At 46.7% G+C, this 18300-nt stretch overlaps 1 protein-coding gene and 1 long non-coding RNA gene across 4 annotated transcripts in view; both read right to left on the reverse strand.

Moving 5' to 3' along the window:
- LOC103788982 (uncharacterized) overlaps positions 1-18300 on the reverse strand; it is an 870763-nt gene that overhangs the window by 401471 nt on the left and 450992 nt on the right. The gene's annotated exons all lie outside the window — the stretch shown is intronic.
- Positions 14144-18300, reverse strand: part of LOC103788983 (uncharacterized) — a 209007-nt gene continuing 204850 nt past the window's right edge. Inside the window, exons 2-3 of the long non-coding RNA XR_013529201.1 lie at positions 15156-15333; positions 14144-14732 (exon numbers count right to left, since the gene is read on the reverse strand). This is a non-coding gene — a long non-coding RNA (uncharacterized LOC103788983). The remainder of the gene's footprint in view (positions 14733-15155; positions 15334-18300) is intronic.

Genomic DNA, 18300 nt, shown 5'->3' on the forward strand with positions numbered 1-18300 from the left:
GGGGCCCTGGGATTCTGTCTTCCACACAACCAGAGTAGTGACTGTGATACCAGAGCCCCATGACACTTCTGGTATCTCCACATTGACCATGAATAATAAAAATGCATCAGATTTTACTCAAAAGGAAAACAGAGTTGCCATAAACTTCTACTTTTTCTCTGCAGATGTTGGTCTACCCAAGAGGAGGCCAGGTTTCCTTGGTCCTTTCAGCCCATTTCTCCAATTAGGATGATTAGGGAAGGAGCTCTGATTTAAATAAACTATCCCAGAGGAAGAGGAAGCAGTCCCTTAGAAAACAGATATGACCAGGCACCTTAAATAAAGAGGCTCTGTAAAAAGGAGCAGAGAGATGTGTGCCCTGGAGGGGAGGGAAGTGGTCAGGCTGGAGGTGAAGGGTGGTGGGACTTGGCCCTAGAAACTCCTGCCCCTCCCCCTCCTTCCCGCCACACCCTCTTCTGTGTGCTCTTAGCATGTCACCCCCACTGTTCACCTCTCCAGGTCTAAAAGAGTCTGGCAAGGCCTCTGGAAGTGGAGAGAGACGCAAATTGGTTATGGGAGGATTATAGGGAGCTGGCTCACGCCTGTAATCCCAGCACTTTGGGAGGCTGAGGCGGGTGGATCACAAGGTCAAGAGATCGAGACCATCCTGGTCAACATGGTGAAACCCCGTCTCTACTAAAAATACAAAAAAAAAAAAAAAATTAGCAGGCATGGTGGCACGTGCCTGTAGTCCCAGCTACTCAGGAGGCTGAGGCAGGAGAATTGCCTGAACCCAGGAGGCGGAGGTTGCGGTGAGCCGAGATCGCGCCATTGCACTCAAGCCTGGGTAGCAACAGCGAAACTCCGTCTCAAAAAAAAAAGAGACAATGGCCAGCCTCACCAGAGACAAAGCAGATGCCTGTCTTAGTGGGGAGATTGCGTGTTCGTCCAGTTTGAATTTTTAAATTGATGGATAACCCTAATTACAGAGTTACAAGGTTAGATTACGATTTTGAAAAACACCAGAATAACCGTATTATGCTAGCAAAAATGTACAGTGGAAATGTCCTCTTCCGGAGAGACTGGAGTTACAGGGGTGGATTGAGCCTGCAACTTGAAACAGCTGCAGTCTGACGAGCTATAATTGGCCTTCCTTATACTCCACTTCTACGTTCATGGATTCAACCAACATGGACCAAAAACATTTGGAAAAAATGCAATAACTAATGCAATTTAAAAATACAGCATAACTACTGTTTAATAGCATTTACATTATATGAAATATCATAAGTAATCTAGAGATGTTTTCATGTATACAGGAGGATACTGTGCCACTTTACATGACAGATTTGAGCATCTCTGGATTTTGGTATCTTCAAGGGTCTTGGAACAAATCCCCCAGGAATGCCAAGGAATGACTATAGTGACTACAGTTTTTAAGACCGTGAATTTGCAGCAACGCAGGAACTGGATGCTTGTGAGATCAGGTAAAATGAGCTGAGCCCTAGGACGGTCCTGGCCTCCTCCCCGGAGAGGGTTTCCAGGCTGTGGCTCAGGGAGGGGAACCTGGCAGAGTCCAGCGGCCTCTCAGGATTGAAAAAAATGGAACTGGATCCTAAAAGACAAGGCAGCTGGAGTTTACAAGGCTAACTCCTAGCCCAGCAAGGTGAGAGCCAGAGGCGGGGTGGGGTGGGCCGGGGAGCTCGGACATCAGGAGCAGCCTCCTCTCAAATCCTTAGCTGAGTTACGATCAGCACTTGTATGTGAGGAAACTACCTGAGGCAGGGGAAAGACCTCCCTGCATGGTTGAAAGGGAATAATCCCAGGATCACCCAGAGTTAGAAAGAACCCCTGTTCTGAACAGCTGGAGTATGAAACTTTGTAATTTATGGGGCACTTGGGTAGAATATTCAGACAGGTTGTGCCTCGGTGGGGCAGTAAAACTGGTCCTAAATGAAATACTGCTTTGGTGCCACCTAACACATCTTAAAAAGAAAAATTTGAAGGTCCAAACTGCTTCCAAGTAACTAAACTTTTGCTTCTTATTATAAAAACAAAAATATATCCAGCCCTTCAAAAGGTAAAATTCACAATGCGTGGTATCCGTAGAAAATTGCCAGGCATGCAAAGAAGGAAAATATGATACATAATAAAGAGAGGAAGTCTCAACCACAGCAAGCAGGCAAGAGCAAGAAAGAAAAGGCGTCCATATAGGAAGAGAGACAGTCAAACCATCTCTTTTTGCAGACAACGTAATTTTATACCTAGAAAAATCCCATAGTCTCAGCCCAAAACTTCTAGATCTGATAAACAACTTCAGCAAAGCTTCTAGACACAAAATCAATGCACAAAAATCGGCAGCGTTTTATACACCAATAGAGTCCAAGCTGAGTGACAAATCAAGAACGCAAATTCCATTCTCAACAACCACACACACCAAAAACACGAACAAACACAGCTAAACGGGAGGTGAAAGACCTCTGCAATGAGAGCGATGAAATACTGCCGAGCGAAATCAGACGTAACACAAACAAATGGAGAAACGCTCCATGCTCACAGATAGGAAGAATCAATATTGTTAAAAGGCCATACTGCCCAAAGCAATTTACAGATTCAGTGTTATTCCTATCAAACCACCAGGGTCATTCTTCACAGAATTAGAAAAAAAAAATTCTAAAATTCGTATAAAATAAAAAAGAACCCCAAATAGCCAAAACGATGCTAGGCAGAGAGAGCAAACCTGGAGGAATCGTATTATCCGACTTCACGCTGTACTGTAATGCTGTGGCATTACTGTGGCGAAAGCAACGTGGTAAAAATGGACACACAGACCAACAGAACAGAACAGAGAGCCCAGAAATAAAGGTGCACAACTGCAACCATCTGATTTTCAACCATTTACCTTCAATAAATGGTGCTGGGATAACTGGCTAGCCATATATAGAAGATTGAAACTAGGTCCCTCCCTTACACCGTATGTAAAAATCAACTCGAGATGAATTAGAGACATCAGTGTAAATCCTAAAACTCTAATGCCCTTGAAGAAAGCCTAGGAAATGCCATTCTGGACATAGGCCCTGGCAAAGATTTTTTTTTTTGAGACGGAGTTTCACTGTTGTTACCCAGGCTGGAGTGCAACGGAGCGATCTTGGCTCACTGCAACCTCCGCCTCCTGGGTTCAAGCAATTCTCCTGCCTCAGCCTCCTGAGTAGCTGGGACTACAGGCACGCACCACCATGCCCAGCTAATTTTTGTATTTTTAGTAGAGACGGAGTTTCACCGTGTTGATCAGGATGGTCTCAATCTCTTGACCTCTTGATCTACCTGCCTTGGCCTCCCAAAGTGCTGGGATTATAGGCGTGAGCCACCGTGCCCGGCCCAAGATTTTATGACAAAGCAATTGTAAAAATAATTGCAACCAAAACAAAATTTGACAAGTGGGACCTAATTAAACTAAAGAGCTTCTGCATAGCAAAAGAAACTATTAACAGAGTAAATAGACAACCAACGTAATGGGAGAAAATATTTGCAAACTATGCATCTGACAAAGGTCTAATACCAGGAATCTATAAAGAAATTAATAAGCAAAAAACAACCCCATTAAAAGGTAGGCAAAGGACATGAACAGACAATTTTCAAAAGAAGACATATACATAGCCAACAAGCATGTTAAAAAAATACTCATCATCGCTAGTCATTGGAGAAATGGAACTCAAAACCACAGTGAGATACCATCTCGTGCCAGTTAGAATGGCTATTATAAAAAGTCAAAAAGTTAACAGATGTTGGCAAGGCTGTGGAGAAAAAGGAACACTGTTAGACTGCTGCTGGGAACGTAAATTAGTTCAGCCACTTTAGAAAGCAGTTTGACAATTTCTCAAAGAACTTAAAACAGAAGTTGTATTTAGCTACTCAGGAGGCGGAGGCAGGAGAATTACTTGAACCTGGGAGGCGGAGGTTGCAGTGAGCTGAGATTGTGCTACTGCACTCCAGCCTGGTGACAGAGCAAGACTCCGTCTCAAAAAAAAAAAAAAAGAAAAAACCTTACATTGTTTTTGAAGTATCTTTCAACCCAGCAATCCTATTATTGGATATATATACCCCAAAGAAGAGAAACCAGCCTACCATAAAGACATATGCATGCATGTGTTTACTGCAGCGCTATTCACAAGAGCAAAGACACGGAATCAACCTAAATGCCCATCAACGGCCAACTGGATAAAGAAAATGTGGCGCGTATACACCATGGAATACATCTCAGCCACAGAAAAGAACCAGATCATGTCCTGTGCAACAACATGGATGGATTGGAGGCCATTATCCTGAGCAAACTAACAGAAAACCAAACACCACGTATTCTGACTGATACGTGAGAGCTAAACACTGAGTATACGTGGACACAAGGAAGGGAACAATAGATTCCAGGGCCTACTTAATGAAAGAGCGTAGGAGGAGGGTGAGGATTGAAAAACTATCAGTTACTATGCTTATTACCTGGGTGACAAAATAATATGTACACCAAACCCCCACAACACACCATTTATCTATTAAACAAAACTGCACGTGTACCCCTTAAACTAAAATAAAAGTTAAAAAATAAAAAAGTAAAGAGAAAAAGAAGTCAACTGATTTTGACCCAGAAATGGCCAATGCTGAGAGATGACAGAAATAGTAGATGTAGCTCAAACATGATTCCAGCACTTTGGGAGGTTAAGACAGGAGGATTGCTTGAAGCTAGGAGTTCAAGCCCAGCCTGATTAACAAAGAAAGACCCTATCTATAAAAATAGAGTTCTAAACGAGGACATTCTGAAAGTTAATATAATGTTTTGTATGTCCAAAACACTAGCAGAAAAAATCAAGCAGGGACATGAGAGAGAAAAAAGCCAAATCAAACTTCTTGAAATGAAAACTATGGTGTCTGAGAAGGAAAATAACTGAATGGGATTAACAGCATTTTAAACACTGCAGAAGTGATGATCAGTCAGTCAAACACACAGCAGTAGAAATCGTCTAAAATGAAGGGGAGGAAACAAACACTGAAGAGCAAGTTAAGTAAACATAGGACGTCTTCACGCGGCCTAATATACATGTAATTGGAGCCCCCAAATAAGAGGATGGAGTGGGAATGGGAGCAAAGCGATCTGAAGAAATAATCACACCAAATTTCCAAATTTGATATTTTAAAATAGAAAAACTATACTCTCTTTAAAACTATACTCTTTAAAATAGAAATCCAAGACTCTCAGTGACCCTTAACAACAATAAATATATTTAAAAATTGAAACCGATTGTAATTAAATTGCTGAAAAACAGTGATTAAAAAAATCTTAAAAGCAGCCAGAGGGAGTGAAAAATACCTTATGTACAGAGAAAAAAGAGAAGCGTAATAGCAGGCTTCTCGTCAGAAATTACCCACGTCAGAGATGGCAGACCAGTATGTTCAAATTGCTGAAAGAACTGTCAGCCTAGAACTTTGTACCCAGGGGAAATTCTTTCGAAATGAAGAAAAGTCTTTTTAAGACATTCAAAGGCTGAAAGAATTTATACCAACAAACCTGAACTACAAGAAATGTGACAGGAAGCCTTTGAGGCAGAAGGAAAATGATATCAGAGGAAAATCTGGAGCTATATCAAGGGATGAAGAGCACTTGCAATGGTAATTATGTGAGTAAATATAAAAACACTTGTTATTATTGTTTAAATCTCTTTTTATATGGCACAGCAAACTGGAATACGGAACATCTAAAAACATGTCACAGTGACTAGCCCAGGGTACCCAGCAGTTCCGGGCACAGCCCCCTCCGGAGCGGACCTGAGCACAGTTCAAGACGGCGCCTTCAGCCTGTGGCCAGCAGGGGGCGCCTGTGGATCTTGGAAAACGCTGCCTTATGCTTTGAGCCTGCCCTCCCTGGTGTCAAACGTCCTGGGCCTGGGGCTTTGGGGCTCTCCGACACCACGGAGGTGGAATCCCTTGAAGATAAATTATAAAACATGAAAGACCCTGGCAGGGTGGAGTGGTGAGCCACCCAGGTCCTTGTCTAGGCTTTTCCACTAACTTGCCCTGAGACCTTGTTTGGGCATCTGCCTTTCTGAGCATTAAATGAAAGAATTATGTGAAGTCTTTTGCACGGTCCCTCATTTGTGAAATACAGGATGAGACTAGCTGACGTCTAAGGGCCCGTCCATTCCCCACACTCTTTTTTTTTTTTTTGAGACGGAGTTTTGCTCTTGTTACCCAGGCTGGAGTGCAATGGTGCGATCTCAGCTCACCGCAACCTCCGCCTCCTGGGTTCAGGCAATTCTTCTGCCTCAGCCTCCTGAATAGCTGGGATTCCAGGCACGTGCCACCACGCCCAGCTAATTTTTTGTATTTTTAGTAGAGACGGGGTTTCACCATGATGACCAGGATGGTCTCGATCTCTTGACCTCGTGATCCACCCGCCTTGACCTCCCAAAGTGCTGGGATTACAGGCGTGAGCCACCGCGCCCGGCCCCATTCCCCACACTCTTAATTCCTCAGTCTTCCCCTCTTACTACCAGCTAGGGCCTTCTGCTTCTGCTTGGTGGAGCCTCCAGGAGTGGAAAGAGGCGGATCTTTCCCCCTGAGGAAGGGTTACAGAGAGAAGGCTTTGAGAAATCCGAACCTGAAAATCAAGCTCAAGAATTCCCTGTGCCTGTGAGTTCCATGTACAACCACCAAGCAAAGCACTTTGTTTAATGCTTTCATTTAATTCCCCGTTTCAACCCCCAAAGTGAGAGGGAGAAAAATAATCACCCCAGGTTTTCAGGTGAAGAAGTTGAAACCCAAAGATATGAAGAAACTTGCCTAAGGTCAAACAGCTGAGAAGTGGCGGGGCTGGCATTTGGGCCAGAGGTCATGCCCGGACGTACACGGTCATGTATGGAGGCTCCATGCAGGCCTCCGTGAGCTGCGCTGACCGTCCTGAGAAATGCCTTCCGAATCACAGGCTAACCTGGAAGGCTTCCTGCAGTTTTCCGGCCCTCCCACAAGACGCTGATTCAAACAAAAATTGTTTGAATGTCTAGAACCTGCTATCTCTGCCCAGTTCTGTTTCTATAAAAGCCACTCCAATAAGGATCCTACAGTTTAATGGTAGTTCCAGACCTTATGGTGGGATAGCGCTTTTGAGTTTACATATCATCGCCATGAGTATTACTGCAGTTCTTCAAACAAATAAGTATTCATAATAAAAATGATTTTTTTAAAATGCTCTTTTTCTAGATGTGAACATTTCAATACAGTTTAAGGGACTTGGTCAGAATCACATAACCGAAGGTCAAAGAATGGTAACTTTGAGCTTCCCCATCCCAGTCTTGTGCTGTTCTGTTTCACCTTTTCATCTAAGTCACCACCCCCAAAGCCTGTGATAAGCATTACGTATGTGTGTATTTGTCTGTCATGTGTGAAAGAGGAAAATGCTTTTAAAAAATGCTCAGAACAAGATAAGCTGGATGGAACATTGGCAGCATCAGCAAGAAGGACTCTTTTCTTCCTGCCGAGACCACCTTCCAGAGTCCAGAGCTCTAAGAGTCATCCCGTGTCTGAAATTGGGCCATTTCCTCTACGCCCTTAATGGCAGAGCAGAACTCTCTGAACTCCACAGGGCTCTCTGCACACCACATCTTCCATTCAACCTCCTTAGAGCTGGGCTCCACCCCAACACTCAGCCTCCTCTGGAAGGCAGGGAGGATCCGGGGAAGAGAAGGGGCCCCTTGAACTCTCCTCATCTTTAATGAGGGAAAGATATAATCACCTGTCACTGCATGGACCTAATTAACACCTGCGCAGAGTTTCGGCTGCTGATTAAGGGTTCTCCTCCCTAGCTGAGGTTCCTACAGGAAAGTCTGTCGCAACTTGCTAGAGGTGGGATGACAGGATTAAGGTCAGTACAGGGCAAGGGTCCCTCCTCTTTGAACTCCTAGGTTCTTAGCACCGGATCAGGAACAAGCCAGGCTGTAACTCAACAGCAATCCTGTTTTGAAACCCTGCCTTCTTGTGTCCTGCCCAGACCAAGAAGGGAGAGAAGTCCGCCCAGCTCATCCAGTCATCAGGTCTCCAATTCCAATTGTTTCTCCAGACCCCCCTCCCACCAGGATACTTCCCTTCTACCCCAATCAGAAGAGCCTCTGCAACTGGAACCCAGGGCTAGGTTCAAGCTGTGAGTCCACCATCCAGGTCTAGCGTCTTCCGAATTTGAGCTCAGCTCCTTGGGTCGTTGCTGGTATTAAAAGAAAAATTTCCGGTGAATTAAATTTACAGGAGAGTAATTGAGCAAAGAGTAATTTACGGATCAGGGAGCCTCCTGAGCCACAGTAGGCTCAGGCGCCAGCACAGCCACATGGAGGAAGAAGATTTAGGAACAGAAGAAGGAAAGTGACAGACAGAAACAGCGGAATGGGTTACAGCGTGGTCTTTGCAGTATTTGAACGCAGGGTGAACAGTTGGCCACGTTCGACCGGCCAAAGCTCAGTGACTGGCACAAGAGTAGGTTACGGTCTGCACACAACTCCATGTAGGTTACGATGTGCAGGCAGAGCTTACCGTGTGTAAGAAGGCAGCTTTAGACTAAACTTGATTTAACGCAGACTTTCACCATCCCAACCCAACCCCCTTTTCCCCAAAACTTACACCTGTTGGAATCATACCAACATTTATCTGAATTCTTTGAAAAAATAATAAGCTAGCAAACAAATAAATAAACAAGCTTATCACTGAGTGTGGTGAGACGGGGAAGACAGCAAATACGATGTGTGGAGCCCGACTGCAGGCAGCGGGCAGTCCCCGCTTAGCCAGCGTCGGCCCAGAAATGCCGCTCACGGAGTCGGCCCTGAACATTCGGCGGCCCACATGCAGCCCCCACCCCCCCACCTACCTTCAGCACTCCCTGGCCCTCCTCCCAGCCTTTTCTGGTATCTCTTAGATCTCTTTGAACTGGTTTGTTTATTACTGTACCTATTGTTAGACTACTCAGCTATAACGCTGTGTGAGGGTAGGTTTCTTTGTACGTTTCGTTCACTGCTGCATTCCCAGAACGTAGCACACAGCAGCTGCTTAATCAATGCAGGCTGAATCAATCAAAGTGGCCTCCATTCATCCCCGGCACCAGGGAGCATCAGCTAAAGACTCAGGCAGCAGCCAGCTTTGCAGAGTCCTGGCAGTCCTCAGAGGAGCCCTGGGCAAAGTCATCTCTTTGGTTTTGCAGAACCAAAAGAAAATCCTAACCATATTAGGCCCCCCACAACTGCCTCACCACAGCCATGCCACAGGAGCAGAGTCCAGTCTGCAGAGACGTGCAGAACCCACGACACAAACTTAAGAAGATTCTATGCTCGTTTTGATCAAGCCCCCAACCCAGACGTCACCCCTGCTTCTGCTTTTTCCCTCACCCCTTTTCCCCCATCAAGTCCTCTTCACTCCATTGCAAAATATATTTGGAAGCTGCCCACCTTCTCTCTGTCTCCTCTTCTAACACCCCCTCTGCCTGGGCCATGGCAATAACCCCCCAGGTGGTTCTACTCTTGGCCCTTCGGCTTCTACTCTTGGCCTTTCCTGTTCAAGCTCCACGTAGAGGACTTGTTTAAAAATGTGGGAGTATCTTTTCCCTGCTTAAAATTCTTCAACAGCTTTTCTCTGCCTTAGAATAAGATTCAGATTCAGACTTAGCGGGGCACAGTGGCTCACGTCTGTAATCCCAGCACTTGGACTCCCTTGGAGGCCAAGGGAGGCGGATCATGAGGTCAAGAGATCGAGACCACTCTGGCCAACATGGTGAAACTCCATCTCTACTAAAAATACAAAATTAGCTGGGCATGGTGGTGCGCACCTGCAGTCCCAGCTACTCGGGAGGCTGAGGCAGGGGAATTGCTTGAACCCAGGAGGCGGAGGTTGCGGTGAGCCGAGATTGCACCACTGCACTCCAGCCTGGCGACAGAGCAAGAGCCTGTCTCAAAAAAAAAAAAAAAAGATTCAGACTCACTAAACGTCATCTCCTTCTTTGGCCCTCGCTGGCTACACTCAAGCCCGACTGGCAGCTTCTTTTGTCCTTTTCAGGTGCACCAAGTTGTTCCCATTTGCTCTAAATGTTCCCTCTGCCTATAATTCCCTTTCTCATCCTCAAGACTCTGCTCAAATGCCTCCTTTCGGGGGAGGCCTTCCAGCCTGGCTACCTGGAGGTGTACCCTGCCTCCACGATTATTATCACACCATCACGTCCATTTCCTTCCTCACACTCACCATGCTGTGGTTATTTTCCTTTTTAGTGTCTTGCCTGCCTTCTCCATTAGAGTGTGCGTTCCATCCGGGTAGGGATCTGTGTCTCTCTAATTCACTCCCTTCTCCCATGCCCAGTGTATGACAGGTAGGTGCTTAATGAAGAAACTCTCGAAGGAATAAAGAGAGGAGTCTCTACTTATTCACATCTTCAGTATGTGCAGAGATACACACACAGGCAGACACACACACACTCTCATAGTCACGCACCAGCATACATGCAGGCACAGGTACACACACACACACACACACACTCATAGTCATGCACCAGCATACACACAGGCACAGGCACACACACAAACACACACACACTCATAGTCATGCACCAGCATACACACAGGCACAGGTACACACACACACACACACACGCACTCATAGTCATGCACCAGCATACACACAGGCACAGGTACACACACACTCGTAGTAACGCACCAGCATACACACACACACACACACTCATAGTCACACACCAGCATACATGCAGGCACAGGTACACACACACACACACACACTCATAGTCATGCACCAGCATACACACAGGCACAGGTACACACACACACACTCAGCCACGCACCAGCATACACACAGGCACAGGTACACACACACACACACACATAGTCACGCACCAGCATACACACAGGCACAGGTACACACACACACACTCATAGTCATGCACCAGCGTACACACAGGCACAGGTACACACACACACTCATAACCACGCACCAGCATACATACACACACACACTCATAGTCACGCACCAGCATAAACACAGGCACAGGTACACACACACACACACACACAGCCACGCACCAGCATACACACACACACACTCATAGTCACGCACCAGCATACACACACACACACACAGGCACACACACTCATAGTCATGCACCAGCATACACACAGGCACAGGTACACACACACACACACACAGCCACGCACCAGCATACACACACACACACTCATAGTCACACACCAGCATATACACACACACACACAGGCACACACACTCATAGTCATGCACCAGCATACACACAGGCACAGGTACACACACACACACACTCATAGTCACGCACCAGCATACACACAGGCACAGGTACACACACACACACTCATAGTCACGCACCAGCATACACACAGGCAAAGGTACACACACACACACACTCATAGTCACGCACCAGCATACACACAGGCACAGGTACACACACACACACACACACACTCATAGTCACGCACCAGCATACACACAGGCACAGGTACATACACACACACACACACACACTCATAGTCACGTACCAGCATACACACAGGCACAGGTACACACACACACACACTCATAGTCACGCACCAGCATACACACAGGCAAAGGTACACACACACACACACACTCATAGTCACGCACCAGCATACACACAGGCACAGGTACACACACACACACACTCATAGTTACGCACCAGCATACACACAGGCACAGGTACACACACACACACACACTCATAGTCACGCACCAGCATACACACAGGCACAGGTACACACACACACACACTCATAGTCACGCACCAGCATACACACAGGCACAGGTACACACACACACACACACTCATAGTCACGCACCAGCATACACACAGGCACAGGTACACACACACACACACACACTCATAGTCACGCACCAGGATACACACAGGCATAGGTACACACACACACACACACTCATAGTCACGCACCAGCATACACACAGGCACAGGTACACACACACACGTCAAGGTGGCAGTCACCACTGACTCTTGTTGCAAACTTCTCCTCCTGCTTGGCCTCTCACAAGCCTTCGCCACTTTTGACATTCCCTCCGCTGGAAACCACCTCCTTCCCCACAAGGCTGGATTAGTCTGCATCCCTGTAAGCTTCTGGGACTTCCTTTTCCCTTTGACAGATATGCTTTGCCAACCCTCCTATAGCAGCTGCTCCATCGTCCATGCTTCAAACACTGTTTTGTCTTCGCGTGTCCACAAAGCCTGACATCTCCTCTCTTCCTTTGTTACATCACTAACAGAATATCTGTCACGCTGTGTTTGTTGTTGTTTCTGTTTTGTGCTTCTGTCTCCCAGGTAGAGTGTGAAGTTTTCTGTGGACAGGTCTATTTCTTATTCATGAATGTATTCCCAGGGCTTAATGGAGCCAGGGGACATAGGAAATGCTGAGTACGTGGGAGTGGAATTGCCTGGGAGCCCTGGCCAGGGGAGACATGGACCTCTTAGCTCTGTGCCCTTCTCAGGTTCCTGCTTCCTTCCGTAATTCCTTTTCATACTACCTCCTAAATGTGATTGCCTACTGAGTTTTCCCTCTCCAACCTCTGCCATTTCTCCATCGTGTCCCCTATACAGATGTTCAGAGGTTAAAGTACCTCTTCAATTCCCAGCACACAGGAAGTCCTAACCACATCGGGTCTCTTTTGCATCCCTGAGGCCAGCCCTACCACCGACCTCTATAGCCTCTGCCTGGCCAGGCAGCATCAGGGGATTTATTCTTTAAAGACTTTATTCTTTAAAGAGTCTCTGAAGAACCATTCCGACCCTCAACTCTTACATCCTACATAACAGAAATAGGACACAGGTTTCTGCATAATGCCAGGAAAACATGACCTTACGAAATGACTACTCAAAGTTCTTAAGGCTGGTGCTCTATGGGGGGACCATTTCATTAGCCTCTGAAAATAGGAAGGACAGCACTGAAGGCACCTCAGTCCAGGGGGCTGCTCTACCTCCCCAGCTCCTAAAGTTGGCTGTTAGAGACTGATTCCAGTGAGGACATTGTTTCTGTAAATGCATCATCAGGACATATGATCACAAAGCTACAAAGCAACAGCAAAACCTCTGAATTGCACGTGGTCACCAAGCACTAGGACCACTCTCTTAGGCCACTGGTCTTTGAACTATATAGTAGCTCCACATGGGAGAATTATGGAAAAAGTCAAGCAGATGCAGTTCTAAAGCGACTATATCTTAGGTCCCCAACTCCCACTCACAGCACCTTAGCTCTCCTATGCTTGCCCTGAGCCTGAGAGGATGCTGCAGTAGGTCTGAGTCCTTAATTAAAAGATGTGGCAGCTGGGTGCGGTGGCTCACGCCTGTAATCCCAGCACTTTGGGAGGCCGAGGTGGGTGGATCACGAGGTCAAGAGATCGAGACCATCCTGGTCAACATGGTGAAACCCCGTCTCTACTAAAAATGCAAAAAATTAGCTGGGCATGGTGGTGCGTGCCTGTAATCCCAGCCACTCAGGAGGCTGAGGCAGGAGAATTGCTTGAACCCAGGAGGCAGAGGTGGCGGTGAGCTGAGATCGTGTCATTGCACTCCAGCCTGGGTAACAAGAGCGAAACTCCGTCTCAAAAAAAAAAGATATGGCAACACTTGCATCTCCACCCCCACCAAATACATGTCAGCAGCCAGCTGGCAGGGTTTCAGGGGAAAAGCACATGATTTGAAGTGAAACAAATCTGGATTGGTTTGAATCATGACACCCCTGCTCACAGACTTCATTTAACAAATATTTTTTGAGGTGATTCTATCCACCAGACACGGTGCCAGACCCCGTAAAGAAAGGAGAGACACAACAGACATAAACCCTGGACAAATTAGGCAAACTTGTGAGCTCCCAGTTTCTCATCTAAAATGAGGTAACAGCTACTTCTTAGAGATGCTGGAAGAATTTTATGAAATAATATGTGTAACTCTGGACTACTCATATTCCCATCATTGTTATTAATAGAAGGAGCATGACATCAATATGTGTGAAAAGGCACACAAGTTTTTAAATCTTGAACTCAATACTTATCTTAATACATTTACCATAAAGAAAAGCCCATATACTAATTTTTCATATTTTTTATCTATATAAAGGAGAAAAATGGGAAGGAAATAAAGTGTCAACCAAGTACATATATTTGAAGGAAGTGGGTGCAACACTTTACATCTGTTAATTCATAAAAATGAGCAAAGGAAGAAATCCAAGCAACCTAAATATTCAGCAGTGGCATAATGCATGGAATATTATACAGTCATTTAAAGTAATTATAAAGACTATTAGCAACACAGAAAAATGCTCATGTCATTGTGTTAGGTGGAGAAAGCAGGTTACTGGGTGTAGGTATGCGGATGCTGTGTAAGGTCCACATGGGCACAGCCTCACACTGAAGTCCACACTTGCTCTAGAATCATGGGCTTGTGGCGATGCTTTGCTCTCCGTCTGTCAACCCGTTTGTGTGTTGTTTCATTGTTTCTCACAGTATTTTTATAGGAGTGCTCTTCTTGAGGTCCTCTCTTTGTCGGTATTTCTCTCTCTCCCATATGGCCTACCCATCCATTTTGAAAGGGAAAAATAAAGACATTTTCATGCTTGAAAGTCTTGGTAGGTAGCAAACCTTTGAGGAGGCATCGGTTGCATTCACTTCATTGCTGTTTTCTGAAAAATATATGAAAGAGTTATACTTTACACATAGCTTTTCAACTACACATAGCAAACCTTCAGAGACTGGTCTCACAAATGAGAAATGTAGGCACTGCTGCAGTAGAATCCCCGGCTGCCCCCACCCACTGCCCGTGGAGGGCACACTTTATGTCTCTGGGACAACACGAGCCAGCACGGTTGGCTTCCTATCCATTCATCCATTTATCCAAGCATCCACGTATCCATCATCTGATCCACCAATCCCTTCCCTCTGTTTATCCATTCATTTAATCCCCCTTCCTTGGAAGGTCATCACCACAAAACTCCCTTATAGGACTTAGAGATTTTTTAAAATGTTTCTCATCTTCAACTGGTTACTCATCTGAAAGCCAAGGTCGAGGCACCTAAATGGGGTCAATGATGCAACAGGGCACGAACCCAGGAGACGTGCTTCTCATCTTCTCCCGGTCCATGGTGGGCAGTTCAGCTGCTGATTTCAGCCACCGGGCAGCCTCCCAAAACCCATTTTGGGAACAATGGGTCCAGTAATCAGGCCACTATTCGTCATCAGGGCCCGCCCTTGTTGAGGTTGCGAGGTTGCTGGCTGGAGCAGCATCTGCAAGGCATTAAAAGCATTTACCACCTAAATCTGTCACATATTAGCCCTGTAGGTGGAGTGGGAGAGGCCGTGCGGTATGTATGTGTCAAGCTGCCAGACAAAACCTGCTTCAGTCAGTTAAATAATGTGTTGTCATACAGAAGACTGGACTGTGACCTTCTCAATCAAGTTCTAACTGGGGTTGATGAGGACGATCTACCCTGGACATTCTTACCTCCCATAAGACCATCAATGTTTAGAGTCCTCCCTTCATCCCTAAAATGGATGTGAAGGGCAAACTGAGCCTGCATCTGCAGAGGGATGGGGATGTGTCTCTAGAGCAAATTGAAGAATTAATCAGCACTTAACTGGATGCTCTACATGAGCTCCCGTGCCAGATGCTGAGAATCCAGATGCTGGGACAAACCAAGCACATTTCCTGCCTATGCGGAACACACAGACCGAGTGAAGAAAACAGTTACAATCAGTGTAAAGCCTCTGGGAAGGCTTCAGGGAAGGGGCATTGGAAGCGGGCCTGAACAGCACACACAGACATGCCTGTTCCCTGCTGGATAAAACCAAGAGACATGCAGAGGAGCAAGGAGAGGGCCCACTGCCGTTCAGGGGCAGCTGGCGGCTTACACAGGTCTCTGGGACAGCAGCCATTCTCTTGCACATGTGGCACAGATTTGAAAATGTGAGCCACAGAGGGCCCTGCTGTTTCTGGGACACTCTTTAAACTGCCATACCTCCAATCACTGTTTTCATTCATTTTTCCTGGAATAGATTCTTCTCGCGTCACCTACCTCTGAGGTCCCACAACCTACTACTATAACTACCCCACTCACCTTTCAAGGCGCACCTCTCAGGTCACCTCTTCTGTGAAGCCTTCCTGGAGGCTGACCCACTCCCAGACACCTCCCCTTTTGCCCTCCCAGTGTTCTGTATTTAACTACAGATTAAATTCCAGTGAGTTTGTGAAGCCTGTGTCCAGGGACCCCATCTTTACATCCCCAGGGGCTGGCACACAGTAGGTACTCAATATCTCACTGGCATTCCCAGGACTGAGTCATGCTCAGGTGATCCAGAGGCACCATCCATCCAAACCCACTTTCCACAAGGCTGAGCTTGTTGTCATGGCAGGAAGCCACCAGTTAACTTGAGAAAAACCAGCCTGTGGAATTCAGCCAGCTCCCCAACCAGTATGCCCCAGAGAATGCCCCACCCAAAACCCATGCTATATTTTCTAATGTTTACGGGAAACTTGGAGCTCACGGAGCACCAATCAGCCACCCAGCAAGCTCCCACTGTGTGGGAGGCACCCTAGCACCAGTGACCCTTTAGTGGCTGGGAAGGGAAGTGGGAGGAACCTAATAGTCATCAAAGATGAGATAAAGTTGTTTATTTTTAATTAATTCTAAGAGAAGTGTGCTTGATATTATCTTCATTATATTTGTTCCCAACTTTCCCATACTGGACCTCTCTTACTAGTAGAGCCAGATTTTTTTATTAAGAAAAATTTTAAGGCAATCTGAGTGGAAAAGCAAGGAGGACCTGAGTATGCAGGGCAGAGAAAGGGGTCACGGTGCCCTGGAGGGGAAGACGGTGTGGACAGCAGAGCTCTCTGAGAGCCACGGGAGTGATGTCACTGGCGGCACAGGCTCCAAGTGGCCGGGCTTCTTTAGTTCCCTTTTTCCCTGCCCCAGCTCACCCCTTGTCCAATTCGAACTCTAAGCCTGGGCCTTCAGGATGTTCTGTCTGGTTAGTTATCTTGCCCTGCATAGGAACAAATGATTTTGTTTTTGTGTTGGGGGGCGGAAACAGGAATCGGGGGTGATGTTTTTCAAAGGAAATTTTATTTGGAAATCCAAAAGAAAAGCAAAACTAGAGAGTCACTAGGAAGGGGCTGAAGTAGAAAACTGTACCAAGCACAGAGTCCTTATCCCAAAGCACGTGAAGACCAGATGCTGACTGCCTCGGCTGACACAGGGAACCAGGCTCCCATCTCTGCAGAATCCTTTGCCTGGCCCCCAGGTGCTGCCCCACACCTTTACTGGGCAGGTGAAAAGAAAACACACATTTGCTCTTTCTCACCTGCGGGCTCTGAACAGAAGTCGTTTCTACCCACTTATTCCTCACTGGCGGCATCCTCAGATGCTCCTTGGTCTCTCTTTCAAGCTAGTGTCTGCCAGCAGGAGAGCTGGCTGGATTTTCTCTCCTCCTGCCTCCCTGTACCAGGAGATGCCAGGCCTGGATTCCCCTGGTCTTACCTGCTCTTAGGGGCCCTCACTGGTGCATTTCTCTGGTTTCCATTCTCTGTTTCAGCAACCGGTCAGCAGGCCACTTGGCCTGTCACTGGCCATGTTGGCAGTCACCTTTGTAGACTCTCCTCCCCAGATCCCCTGAGATCTGGTGCCATCGCCTGTCCTGGCTCCTGTGCAGGAATTTCTAGAGCTTGTCTCACTGGCAAACCCTGCTCAAGCCCAGCAGGTACTGCACACAGCTGGGCAGTGGTGGTGACTTCTCAGCTCCCAGCCCAACCCTGTACCTTAAGGTCTGCTGGGCACAGGTCCCTATCATTAGCTCTTCCCAGAGCCCCCACTCATCACGCCTACTCTGCCTTTGGCTGTTCCCATTGCTACTGATGTAAAACTCAGTGCTCCCACCCAACTCCCATCTCTCAAAGTATGAAGACCCCCTTTCAAGTCCCAGCTCTGCCATTTAACATGCTACTGACTTGAATAAGCCATTTGAACTTTCCAGGGAGAAGACACATCTGTAAAATGGGGAAAACTGTAATAATTAACCCAAAGGATGGCGTGAGAGACGATACAGGTAAAAGCACCTCGTAACTGCAGCCCCGTGTGCAGGTGGTTTTGCTGGCTTCTGCCACTGGCTGACTGGTAGCTTCGCTGTCTGTGTTCACCACCTGAAACACATTCTCTGTCTGGTTCAGGACGGTGCCCTTCTCTCTGAATTCTGGCT

Source organism: Callithrix jacchus, chromosome 18 (assembly GCF_049354715.1).
Source record: "Callithrix jacchus isolate 240 chromosome 18, calJac240_pri, whole genome shotgun sequence".
NCBI classification, from domain to species: Eukaryota; Metazoa; Chordata; class Mammalia; order Primates; family Cebidae; genus Callithrix; species Callithrix jacchus.